Source organism: Notolabrus celidotus, chromosome 7 (genome assembly GCF_009762535.1).
Source record: "Notolabrus celidotus isolate fNotCel1 chromosome 7, fNotCel1.pri, whole genome shotgun sequence".
Classification (NCBI taxonomy): domain Eukaryota; kingdom Metazoa; phylum Chordata; class Actinopteri; order Labriformes; family Labridae; genus Notolabrus; species Notolabrus celidotus.
The window spans coordinates 24,992,179-25,006,949 of record NC_048278.1 but is presented as its reverse complement, the minus strand read 5'-3'; positions in this window follow the sequence as shown (position 1 = coordinate 25,006,949).

Genomic DNA, 14,771 nt, shown 5'->3' with positions numbered 1-14,771 from the left:
CCCGCCACACACACACACACACACACACACACACACACACACACACACACACACACACACACAACAAAGGTCACTGTTTTGGAATCCACTGAGTTTTATTGTCCCAGGGAATTGTTTTCAGGTCTCATTTCAGAGTAATATTTCCTCATCTGGCCCTCTTTCTTTTATATCAGAAAGCTGAAGTGAAAACTTCCCCTTTGTCTGGGATCTGGTTACTGAGCATGAGTCATTTTTATAATGTGCCAGCCTCTGCTGTCAGGATGTTTTTGTTCTAATCCCTTTTAGTTACTCCAAGCTATGCCTTCTAGAAAACCCTGCGTAGTTGTTACAGTGTACATTTTCATATTGCCACCCTGAATGTAATTCAAACTGCACTCTTCTTTTGTGAGTTTGGTTCTTACTGGCCACGGAAGGTATTTGGTGGTAGCTTTGATGCAACAGCTTGAAAATTGCATTATGCCAAATTTGCTACTGCTTTTGTTGACTCAGCGTGACATCAAATGTTTCATTATTTATGTCCAGGTGCATCTCCACCTTGCCCCTGCTATTACTCTTGATGTATCACCCGACACTTAAACAGCTACAAAGTCTCTGAATTGGTCATGCACATTGCATGTTAGTCAGATGTGTTTTGCCTCCTCATGGCCTTAAGGTTCTCATTAGCAGCAGAGCGAGCACTGTGTCAGAAGGTGGTCTCCATGTTGGCCACAGTGACGGCAGGTTTGAGTCAGTCAATATGTTTTCAAGTAACACAAGAAAACAGGTTAAAGGGGTACATCAATTCAAATTAAGATGAGGGGTGACCTATGTGAACTTCTATAACCTGGTAAATGTCAGTTAACATTCATTTATCAAGCGTTTGAAACCTACCGGCGTCTTAGGAAAAGCAGGTGTATGTTGAGTGTTATCACCCGGTTACATTTAATACTTCGGCTCAGTTATTTTTGTTGCCTTTCTTGTAAATGTATAGTATTTGAACTGTATGTACAGTGCAAGAGGCAAATTGAGACATCCATTGGGTGGTTTGTTCATATTGTTGCAAGTCCGAATGAATGTGAACAACAAACAAATTTCACTCTGGCAGTTTCTTCATCAACAGTTACTAGTGCAAGAACCATTCAGCGGAATACAGAAAGATTACTAAAAGCAGCTGATTAATGTTAACGTTTTGTTATTTGATACGTTTCCAGGGAGAGTTAAAAATACAGTGCTGTGGAGGATATCCTGAAGCAACACAGAAAGGATAATGAGGTGTAGAGGATGTAGAGGAGGACTGTCTGAATGCACCACTTCAAATCTGTTAATCAGTGCTCCGTAACTTTTGTGTCACCTGGGCCTTGTTTGCCTTGGGCCAGTGTTAGTAACAGCTGTCCAGCAGCTGTTAACCAACAGTGGTTGTGTATTGCTGTCCCAAAATAATTTCCCATTTTGGGATCAATAAAGTAACAAAGTCTAGCTATGTAGCTCACCTATGTCTTGTAAGATGAATCTACTTGACTTGGAATTCTTCAACACCAGCCAGTTCTAGAGATGCTTTTGCCTTTGGAGGAGTCTGTAAATATGTCTTTGACATTGATAACTATTATTTGTGGTTGTTGTTTTATAATTGTTTGCATTTGTTTTTATTTGTAGAGTTTAGAAATAATTTGGCATGTCTTTTACATTTAGCATTATATGTTTCAATTGTACACCTTGGATATCTTAATCTTTTTAATCGTTACTGAATTTATATCAGACCTGCACTCCCATAGTTCTCCTATCACAACTCCTTAGTAGATAGACAAATATGTTTACAAGGATAAAATGTTACATTTCTTCTGAGGACATGTAGCTGTTTTACCCAGGGTTTCACTGATCTCATTACCTAATTTAAAATAGCAGATTTTTCATTAAAACAACTTTGAAAAGAAGTTAACACGGAATTCTGATTATAACACGGTTACTAAAGTGCATGTAAACTCACTGAGTGTGATTGAGCAGCTTCATCCCTGGCCTCAGACCTCTCTCAGCAGGGTTTATCTCAGAGGGATGGGGTCATTGCCCTGTCTGCCACTGTACACCCTCCTCCCATTCCTCAAACCCTCCATCACATTGACACTGGGACAGACAAGTTGACTCTAATATGGCCTAAAACAATCAGATATCCCCCATGCATGTGTGTAAACTCATCAAAAACATGCAAACAGTTGCAGGCCGATTACCATTATACACTCAAACAACATAAACACTGCATCATTATCTTCATACTCCCCTGGACAACAAATTAATGAACGTCAGTGACCATAAACACAGTCTACATGTTTGTACTTTCTTGTGGGAAGAAAACAGTTTGTAAATAATTTTAAAAAACAAAGGATAAATCAGCACAGTGTAAAACTCAAGTTTATCTCCAGCTAATTGCAACAACACAGAACAGAACATTTTCTGCAGGGTCCTCGCTGAGCTACATTCCATGTACTGATAGGGATATTGGACCACCAAGGTCTTTAAGTATACTTAAATGACTTGAGATGTACAAAGACTCTAAAAAAAATGTGCCTCTCTGCAGCTTATCCATCCTCTTCCTGTCAAAGATGCACAGTGTGTCTGTAAGGTGGCGTTTTTTTTTAACAAATCTGTAAACAAAAGTTGCAATTCAGTGCTTCGCCATGACCTAAAATAGATAATGACAAAGTTTAGAACATAACTAACAGCATCAGTGCCCTTTTATTCAGCATAATCCACTGAACACAGAATCAGCAGAAGGAAGTTGCCAGAATAAAAATTAGCACAATGAAATCTTCTGATACTTAAAAGTGACCCTCTGCTTGTTTATCAAAAGATGCATTGTTTTTGCTTTCCTGAATCTTTAAAAAGGAATTTGAATTCATGCTAAAAACATGGCACTAGGGACAACAATGTTAGTGTGTTGTTACTTTGGAGATCTCCATTATTTTTCTATTGCCATCAAAGTGGGGAGCATGGACCAGTTAGACCCATTGGATATATCCTACAAGCCACCTGATAAGCCAATATTATACAGATTCAAATAGCTGACCTTTTTTAGCAGTAATAAATATCTTTAAACTTCCTCACATGCATACAACATTGCAAGATTGTATCAAAGCTTACAGCAATGCATAAAAGAGAAATAGTATGGTTGTTTTAAGTAATTTATGGGTAACACTAGCTGTCTACTAAACTTAATCTTAGCTACAAGTGCCACTTAGCTGTTGTTATCTTAGTTAACACCACCTAGCTTGTGTCATCTTAGCCATAGAAGAAACTTAGCTATTGTTTATTAGTCAACTACACTTAGCTAACACTATCTTAGCTATAGATGCTGCATTGCCATCTTGGTTAATACCACTAAGCTCACCCTAACCTATGTCGCTGACTCCATCTTAGCAATTGGTGCCACTTAGGAATCTTCATTTGAGTTTATACCACCAAGCTAAGCTCGAAGCACTAAGCTAACTCTGGCCACAATTGTCACTTGGGTGTTGTCAACAAAGTAAAGTACCAAGCTAACATCATTCTATCAAAAGATGCCACTGTCACTGTAAATATGGTTGCAACCCTTAAAGCTAGGGTTGGTAGTTACGTCAACTCATGTCTCACTCAGTGGTAAGAAAACACCAAAACAATATCATAGTGAAAGTTGAAAACACAAACAAACATGAAATGTACGCGTAGGAGGCGGGCAGAACGGCAGGATGGGATTTGATTGGTTTCATATTTTGGCTCCTGATGGCAGGGATTGGTTGGTGTTTTCCCAGGTTTACTCCGGCTGTAGTTAGCAGCTTTTTTTCACTCTTTTTTAAGAACACATCATGTATTGATTGCCATCGGGACATAAAGATAATTTTAACCCATATAACAAAAAGTGTCTCTAAATCTGAGTTCCAACCTCAGCTTTAACTGTAGGCACGGAATCTTAGTTTGTTTTAAATTTTCAATATTCCATCTGCCTCCTTTGTATATGTGTGGTCTTGGTAGGTCATGGGTACTGGTGTCTCAAAACAAGAAAAAACAAAACATATTTTGAAGCCAGATACCAGAAGGGATAAGAGAGAGAGATATCATTTTGTAGTCTTAGTGAGCCAGCCTTTAAATTAGGGTGTCTGTTCTGAAATCCATCTGGTACAAGTACTGTACGTAAGTGTGCTAGTGGTTTGTATAAGCAGGTGTTTGACTTCAGTGTGCATAGATGTATAGTTTGTGCTAATTTACTCTAAAAGGCTGACTTTTTTTGTTCAGCCTTTGGCAGAGGAATATAAAGGAAACGAGGACTCTTGCCAACATTAAGCCACAACTGGAATCATTTCTTTTACACAATGTCTTTGATTAGTACGGCTGTTATGATTTTACAGGCCAAGACATAGAAGCCATATGGCATGTTTTTTATTAACATGCTAAATGAACTGAGCCTTTAAGTTCTTGTACTGCACTCAGCCCACCAAAAAAGCTCTGCGAATTCTGATATCCAAGGGAGAATTGACTAAACTTGACAACACGAGTGAGATAAACCAGCAAGCAAATTAGAGAGTAGATTGATCATAAATCATTTGTGCACCACAGTGCAGCGTTCAGATGCATTTCAACACTTGTCCTTCCTTGGGAAAGTGATTTTTTTTCCTACCAGTCTTTCACAACCTACGGATTGCACGCTGTTTCGAGGAGAAGGCGACTGCCAAGTATCACTACGTACTCCAAATATTTGTGTGGTCAACTGGACAGTGATGTTGCGGTTGGATCCCATCAGTGATGTTCAAACACTCTTGAGCTGGCTTCATGATTTATATTGTGCTTGTATTCAAGGGAGAAGATGTCTTTTGTTAGTCTGTAGTGGCTGCTGCTCTGTTCTAACTTAGTGGCGTGAAAGAAAATTCATATTACGACACTTAAATGGGCATATGAATTTGTGTTTAAGAGCATAGAGAAATATAACAATACTGTGTATCTAATGTTGTTGAATCCACACTAGTGTCTACTAGAAACTAATTTTGTGAATTTGTCTTCAGTTGTGTATCAATAACATCTTGAATCTCTCTCATAATTACTATGAGATATGTGGTTGCATTATTGGTCTCTGTTAAGGCCTCTGAATATTTTGAATGTGTTTGTTGTGCATTATTTCTTATTATGATCTCTGTTTATTGCACAGCTCATTCCTTTCCATTGTCTCACTTTGCACTCACATGGTTAGCCTATTTGGCTGACTTATTTTGGCTCCCAAAAACAGCATTATCTGATGACAGAAACAGTATTTGGCAGTATGGGTATCCACAGTCACAGTATACAAACTTCTATCAATGTTGGAACACAGCTCAGTTACTGTAAGCTTTCTGTTGTTTCATCACTGCTGTAGACCTTCTGCTGGAGACAAAAACGAAACCTGAGAGTGCAACACATACTTACGAGCACAAAGACATGAAAACCATCACATTTATTGGAAATGGTGTGGTCTCCATGATCAACTGCAGAATGCTTGACATCCTTCAATCACTGTGCCTGCAGCCTCATTAGCAACCAGAGAAGAAGAAGCCATATTTCAGGGAATGTTTGCAGACACAATGTGTGAAAGCTTCACGTTAGCCAAACACAGAGGTGTCATGTGTTTGTACCTGTCTTTGTTGAATGCTTAGCAACGAGGGGCTTAGTCATTTATGACTCTTGATACACATGACTAAATTATTTTCCTTCATAACATACAGTCTTGAGGATCTCCCTAACACTTTGGAATGGAAACAGATTCCGAAATGTTACTTCTTATGTAAATCCAGTGCACAACTATGTTTAAACCACACAACAACTGGACTCGGTTTAGAGTAGCCTCAGTGACATCACCAGTTAGTTTGTGAAGCAGAGTTTTGAAGCCTAGTTGGTGGACGCCACGACTGAAATTAACTGTTGGTCAACCTAACTCGAAGCAACAAGGTGCAGTTGAGGCAGGTCTAGCCTCCTTGCTAACAGCTACAGGGTGCCTGCCATGTGCCAGTCAAGTCAGCCATACTTCTAGTTATGTAAAACTTGTAATTGTAATATCTTCTAAACTCAGATTTATAAAGAAAGTCACCCCCTGTACAATGTGTGTGGTTAGAGAACTTACCTGTCTAGACCAAAATCATTTTTTGCACTAGGCCGTAAACATGTTTACCTTTGCTGTAAAGAGGAGTTTTTAAGAGTGGGTGTTTGGCTTCCAGTATTTCCAAAGTCGTCAAGTGGACACCTGAGGAACTGCAGATTTTACCACTTTAACATCAGCTCCATTTTCAAGTTACAAGCTGAAAGAATGCCTAAAACTGCTTTAGTTCTTAAATAAATAACCCCTGTCTACATGGGAAGCACACCCTACACTGGCCAAAGATTACAGTTTACGGGTTGTGAGATTGGTGGTTATATAGTTTCAGTAGAAGCATTGTAAACTGAGCCCCTGGATATTAAAAATAATGTTACATAATAAGCTTGAAATTAATATATTGTTTTCCTTAGGTGTCTGAGTGAAGGTTGGTAAACAGCCAAAACAATGACATTTCAACAAAAAGTCACTTAACTTAAAAGCCAAATACTTTCTTGGCACATGGATATATAAAGGAGGCAGTGCAATATACAGATAATGCCAGTGATAATTGTTTAGCAGGTTGTTTGGACTGGCTGTGTGTCTCAGAGTTGAGTCCTGGCTAAATATTTACTGGGTGCTGGGTGGGTAAGAAGGCATACTTGGCCAAGCTTGAATCTCTGGTTTTGGAGCTTGGAGACAAAGGTGTGGGGGGGTAAGATGGTGAAGTCATCCCCACCGACTGATGTCGTTGGCAAGCCAGTGATGCTCACTCCTGACCCTTTTACCATTTAGGGGGCCCTGGACTGATATGAGTGTTATTGACCCAGAGGCCATGTGTGGCATGTTTGGGGCCTGCAGAATATATCCCAAGCTTTAACCTATACAACAGAGCCAATTATAGCTGTGAAAGGCCAAACAATACGATCCATCAGTCAGGTTTCTCGGGTAAACAGGAATGGGCGGCCCATGTTAGGGTGTAAACTCCAAATCCCAGAGAAGCTAAGGGTCAGTGGAGCTGTTTGATTGTCTAATTGGGGGGTTGGACTCCGTGCGAGTGTGTGTGTCTGAGAAAAAGAGAGAATTAGAGATAAAAAAGAGAGAGAGTAAGGGAGACTGCCTGTGTTTGTGTGTACATGTGGGTGTGTTTGCATCACTGCGCAAACACTACGGGTCTGGAGGCACCGAGACACCTAATGAATGTGTGTTTGTCCTTCAGACCCCACACACCTCTGTTTATTTGAACATGGGATAGTATTCCTGAGCTGTTTTATCCTCCCTGTGTTTGCCACTTAACACGTGCACCGCAAGGTCGGCCTGTGCAGGACTATGCACCATGTTTAAAGGAGGGGAATATCAGTCGGCCTGACGATTATGATGGACAAACAAACTTTATCTTGTAGCTTGTGGATACAGTGTTTCTCTTCATTATTGTTCCATCTTCATTATGAAGCAGGGTGATAATCCAAACAGCCTCAGTGCAGACGGAGCCAAAGGCAATGGGCCAGCGGAAGATTGGCGGTCGGTTTAGTGTCAATGATGTGGGTGATGTGGGTCAGGGATAGCAGCAGCAGCCATCATTGCACAGTGGCTAAGAGCCCAGCCAGACCACCGGGGAGGAGGCCTTCACCTCTTTCCTCAGCCATCAATCACTCACATACATATAAGCAAAGATAGATACAAGCAAACACAGCCAGAGGCTCATCCTCGTACCTCGCCATTATATGTAATTTACACATACCCTTAACTAGGTTTCACTATGACAAAAAGATGTTGAAATACACACAACCCTGTTTATTATTCAAGCCTGATCATTGGTCCCCATGCATTTATTGATGCAGGATGTTCTTTTTGTAAAAGGTCGATGTGTATTTTTCTTTTATATTCTCTTTATTTTGTTAAAGTGGACAGTCTCAGTTTCCTCAGTGTTTCAAAATTGCAATGGTATGGTACAGGTATACTCAAATGCACTAGTTTTAATGATGTGTCCTCCAACACTAAGGCTCTGTGTCATTTGAAAAGGGACATCTTTTATCTTGCAAAAAAGTTGGACTCATTTTAAGGTCTTAAATTAGAAGGGTATTTCAGATGCTTTTTTACAATCCAACAAACCCATGAGTTCAGACATGATTATTTTTTTAAGCCGCAGGCTCAGTCAAGGTGATTAACACTGACCTTGAGGTTTGTGCTAACAGATAAGGATGCATACTGCTCTTATGTGAGGCCAGTCCCTCTTCTATGTGCTATGCTATATCTGGTCTCAGTGATAAACTAAATACATTTGGATATCACTTAGAGATTTTCCAAAACAAAATTCCCTTCCAAATAACAATTTGAATAACTAAATGTAAGTATCAGCTGCTACCCACTACCAACTATCCCTCTAATACTAATGTGATTAAAAAACATTTGGGAAAAACTATGATTGCTGGAATCAATATAAATATCCCTACGGATATCAGTATTTGTATCAGTATTCGTATTGATATCTGTTTCAGTATCAGTTTAAATATCAATATCAGGGTCAGTATTGGTTTTAATATCAGTATCAGTCCCGGAATCAGTATAGCTATCAGTATTGGTATTGATATTGGTATCTGTTTCAGAATCAGTGTCAATGCCAGTAGCGGCACTAGTATCAGTATTAATTTCAGTTTCAGCCTCAGCACTGGAACTTGTTTCAGTATTGGTACCAGTATCCGTATTGGAATCTGTTTCAGTATCAGTTGGGTATCAGTGACTGTATTGGTATCAGTATTATATCATTATCAGCATCAGTTTTTGTATTAGTATTAGTAACAGCATCAGTATTGGTATTGGTATTAGTATTAGTAACAGCATCAGTATTGGTTTTGGTATTAGTATTAGTAACAGCATCAGTATTGGTATTGGTATTAGTATTAGTAACAGCATCAGTATTGGTATTGGTACTAATATTAGTAACAGCATCAGTATTGGTATTGGTACTAATATTAGTAACAGCATCAGTATTGGTATTGGTATTAGTATAAGTAACAGCATCAGTATTGGTGTCATTATCAGCATCAGTATCGGTAATAGTATCTGTATCAGCATCAGTATTAATATTAGTTTTAGTATCAGTACCATCATTATCAGCATCAGTGCCAGTATTATTATCAGTATTGGTATCATTATCAATGTTTGTAAAAGTAACAGTATTAGGGTCTTTAGCAGTATCACTATCAGCACAGTTCTACTGGGTCTTATGAATTTAGTTAGGAAAAACATGGACTACAATATTCCATAGACAAATTTGTTTTAATTCATGTTCTAATTACGAGGTAACCTTACCAAACTGGCATGCATATTTTTTGCTGTTTGGTTTAGTTACAATGTTTGAGAGATCAAATCTTTGACCTATTAGAATGTTATATGGTGTTATTTTATATTAGCATGAAGATCAAGGATCCACTCTGCACCAGATCAGCTCATCATTGTGTCAGTGATAGTGAAGTATGTCTCTGACCTTTGAGACCTCAGTGTGTCTCTTCTGAGGAAGCCTGCTGCTCATCTGGTGTTAGCGGTTTCATGCTAGTATGATAACTGACAGTTAATAATGTTTATGATTATCTGCATGAAATTCACCTTGAAAGTACCGATGACAGGGATATGAGGAGTGTGTGGAGGTGTTAAAGAATCTGTGAAAGTTTAATATTTATAGCATGGTGTCTTTCATGATGATTTCTGATCGTATGAGTTAATGGATGGAATTAAATCTTTGTTTTTGAATCCTGGATATAGTTTTCCAGACTGAAAAAAAACTTTGCAGTTTTAGGTGTTATCCAGCTTCAAACGCTTACACAGTCTCTGGGACACACACACACACACACACACACACACACACACACACACACACACACACACACACACACACACACATGGGCTGCCCTGATGTAGCACCTCTTTAATTCACACCAGCACTCCCTATTCTTTGCTGGTGGTGTGATAGTATTCGCTGTGAGTCGTTCCTCCTGAGTCTTTCAGTTGTCTCAAACACTCCACTTCAGCGCAGGGCCTTATTGCCCACCCAAAGAGGTTATAGGGATTCTCAACTGCCCTCTCTCTCCCTAAGTGGGTGGTCCTCTGGGGTATGGCTGAGGCACAGGTGGAGCATTGTAGGGGTGCTCACAAAAATAACCCCCTCATTCCTCATCAACAACCCCCTTACCCACCCGATTTTTTTTTCTGCCACGCCTGCTCCACGGAAAGGTGGATTACATTTTGCAGAACCCTCCATTAGACTTTTAAGGCATTAAACACTAAAGGTGAAATGTTGACACACACACATACACAAACCTATGTGCTACACATTCTGGGAAAAGCTGAGCAAATTAAACACTTGTATAAAATACAGCATTCTCTTGTTCTTTAACTAGGAGCTTTGATTTTAGACCAGCCAGTTGCAAGGTCCTTGTAAAATTCAATTCTTATTACATTTTTTATCACCAAACCATGGGCAACAAACTTGTGTTGTGTCAAAAAAAAAAAAAATCCCCCCTCCCCTACTGAAAATATTCCCATGCTCTGGTTTTGTAAATAATTATAGTTCTGCTGAATGTGTTTTATAAAGTTTACATGGTAGGTTCAGTGCACCCTATCTGTTGTTTGGAACCCTGCAAAACCACCAGCAAGATGTTGATATATGGCAGCTCTGGTGTAGTGCACAAGGCATGGATTACTTGGGACCATAATAAACAGGAGCATAAAGAAGACTCTGTGCTGAGCGGGTGCCCTAAGAGGGGTGACTCTCCTCAGACCTCCTTGTCTTAATATCGCTGTGTCTGTCTCCAGCCTTCTGGGTAGGTAGGGATGCTGGATGTAATCACACACACCCTCATCCTATACAATCAGACAGTGTGACCACCTGCTTCTATGTACTGACAGGGTAATTTATTGTTTAAGGATGATGAAGATAGACAAAGATCATGTTCTTCCAAGACCTGAAATGACAGCTATACAAAGGTATAATAAAGCTTCTTTTACTATGTCATATAGTTGACACATATACTCATAAAAGAGCCATATTTGTTCAGGAATACAGCAGGTGCTCCTGATGAATTTGCAATGCAAGTGTGCACAAAGACTTGGCTGTGTGCTCCATCCACCTGCACTTATGTAAAGAGATGCCAGAATTTCTGATTCAATGAACCATTTATGCTAGGTCGAGTAACACAGTGGTCTGCATGTTCTCCACCTGTACACCAGTTCAGACATGAAATGATTGTTAACGTTTTGTTAAGCATCTTACTTGCAGGAATGTTATGTTGAGAAAGAGAGCATTGGCAAGGTTCCCAAACATACAGCTACAGTCTACAGTGGCCCACAAGGGCAGACGATCGAACAATCTTCATCAGGAGAAAGGTGCTGGAAATGCAAAAACAACTTTAAAAACACATGTAAAAGTCTGAAGCAAACACATCAGTGGAACTACACTGCAAATGAAAACATGCAGCAAAAATTCTAAACAACTGCATTGACACAAAATATGCTCCAGTTACACCAATAAAGCAAGTTTTATTTTCATGTTTAAATGGGTTTAAGGACAGTAAAGTTGAGGCCATGAATGACAGACAGACTCTGCTTGTAGCATTTCTTGGTACGGTTTAATAACACAGAAATTTAGTGCCTTCTTATTCTACTTCTTTTTCTTCTTCTCTGTACAGTCAAAATTATAGCTGCATCAATCAGCGCCCCCAAATGTGTGGAGCAATTCCATTTAAAAGCCTCAATTTGAACTTTTTTTTCGTCTGGTGTCTATGCAGTTGTTTTGCAGCACGCTTCTTTATTTGCAGTGCGTTTCTACTGCTGTGTTTGTGTTAGACTTTTGCATGTGCTTCAAAGATGAGTTGTTGCTGCATTTGTAGCTCCTTTCTCTTGATGAAGATCGTCGGTGCCGTTTGCAGATTTTCTGCCCTTGTCCATCGTAACAGTTTCGGAAAATGATGGAATAGCTAATTATTCGACTGACTTTATGTGAGGCAAAATATCCATTATCAGAGTTCTTATCCTCTTACGTCTCACATAACTTTCGGCTCAGATCTTTGCTAGGGCCAGATGGTTACATTGGCCACTGGGGATAGCAAGAAGCCCAGAAAGACAGTTTTACAATGTGCAATTATGGAACAGATAAACTGAACACTCAACAAAGCAAGGCATTCCCAGATCCCTGGCTTCCAGACTTTGATAAGAACAAGCTGCATTCCTTGCCCAATTTGCTGTCTTTAAAATTGAAATACCAGCGCTAATGAACACTAGCTTGAATGGGAGATTTTTGTCTCAGTCTAATGAAGGCAGAGCACTGTAGATAGACTGTAAAGCATGCCTCAGTGATCCATCAATGTGTGCTTAAAAAGCTCTGCAAAGCACTCAATGCTCTCTGATTTGTTTTGGGCTTGGTCTTATGCCAATTGATGCTAAAGGGGATAGAGTTTCTCAACCAATGAGCAGGGCTCCACATTTTGCTACACTCAGAGTTCAGCCTGTTTAGTTCCACATTAACATTTCAGAGAGAGATCAGGCGCCTGCCCTCTGTGCTTTACCCCAGGGAGCAAGAATCCCCCACAAACTGACACTGATACAATCTCCAGGTAATGGCTGCGTGCCTGCAAGCCAGAGGGTGTCTGTGGATATGCTCTGTGTGTGTTTGTGTATGACTCAAGGAGGTACCAAGCACCACTAGTGTGGTCACAGGGCCAAAGTTCACTCAGAAATGTGTGGCCCGGGGTCGAGAGGTGCTATGGCCTCCGTTAACGGTGAGGGTAGAGTTTCAACCTCCACCCTCGCCCTCTCCTCTTTCTCAAGGCTGCGCTGCCACTTACATTTCTCACCGTGACATGCGTGACGACCCCCACCTTTTAGTAAGGTGACAGAGGCTTGATGGAGGTGAAGAAAGAGCAGACAACAGGGCAGGGCAGCAGGGTATTAAAGAACAGACTTAAATCACAATGGTTTAATGTTTAGGTAATGACAACGTGTTGTAGATAAGTTGGAAGAAAAAGAATGATTGAATAGGATTGTGAGTGTATGTGTTGTTAGGGAAAATGCATGGTTTTCATATGAAATGACAGTCTACATTGGAGCTAAGCAGTGGTACAATGACTCAAATACTGTGCTTAAGGGCATTAATAAGATATTCTACTCTTCCAACCTCAACCTGCTGCCTCATCTCTCTACCTCAGCTTTATATAAATTTCAACCATTTACTGCACTGTATGGCATCTTTGATATCTTGTCATACTTTATCTTATCACATTGTATGCCAGCATTTGGAATCAAATCATGTGGCATTGTATCTTATTACATAAGATCATTTAGTGTTATTTAGAATCATATCACAATGTATCATATAATTTCAAATCATATTTTGTAGCATTGCATCATATTTTATTATACCATATAGTGTATAATTTTATATCGTAAAGTATCCTATCTTATATAATTTGCCATTTAAAATCATATTATATCCTACCATAGTGCATTGCATCAAAATTATCTTATGGTATCATACCGTATCGTATCATATCATTCCATATTGTCTCACATTGTATCGTATCACATCACATCCTATTCTATAATATCCTATCGTATAAAGTTTCAGGCTGTACCATAACAAATCATATTCTGTGGTATTCTTTTGTATCCTTTTGTATCATATCATTTTGTATTGTATCTTTGTATCGTATCATATCATTTTGTATAGTATCCTGTCGTGTTATATTCATAGACTGTATAAAATATGGACGTAGTATCTTCGACGTCACCCATCTGTTTTCTGAAGCTTTGTTTTGAGGCCAATCATTCGACAGCAGCCATATTGCTGCTGTCGAGCGATTGTGACGTAAAGAGGCGGGCTTTGAAGCTCCTGTAGCCAACTGCTACAGTGTTCCCGCCTGTCAATCAAGTCAGCTGTGCCTCTCAATGGAAGACTCGTAATCTAAATATCTTTGAAAAAAACGCTTTAGAAAAAAAATCACCCCCCGTACAGTGTGTGCCGATTGAGAAGTGAGCTATCCAGACTACACTTGTGTTTTTTACCAGGCTGTAAACATGTTTATTTCTGCTGTAAAGATCGTCTTTTTTGAATTGGTGTGTATGTGGTTTCCGGTACTTACGGTGCCAGCCTCAAGCGGATCCTAGATGAACTGCAGTTTTTAGCACTTTCGCATTGGACTCATATGTGTAGACCGGAGGTTGCCGCTTGGTTATAATGCATCGTATCAAGACAAGTCATGTTTAATTGCTTGTTTTATGTTGTATCATATCGTGTTGTGTTGCGTCCTATCATTTCATGCGGTATGGTTTGGTATCTAATCTAATCATTGCTTTTCTTATCACATCACATTGTATTGTATTCACTGCATTACATTAAGTCCTGTTGTATCTTATGTCTTTCAATGTCCTTTTGGCCGCTTTTACATCTGCTAACTTTTGAGGGAAATATTTTGTTTCTTTTCTGTCTGTCTGTCTCTAAGTTTTGACCACCTTAGCTTTTTGCCTGAAACAGAAGCCTGCTGCTGGAAAGTCACAGTTGGTTAAAATGAACCAAACAGTAAAGTTTTTAGCCATACAATCGAAGATGTTAGCTGACAGATGCCATAAAAATCCTTAGGGCTGATGGAATCCAGGAGTGAAGTGAGTCAGTTAGAGTGATGCCTATATATTAATTGCAATTATTTAATCCAATGATAACCAAAAGAATGAAGGTATAGTT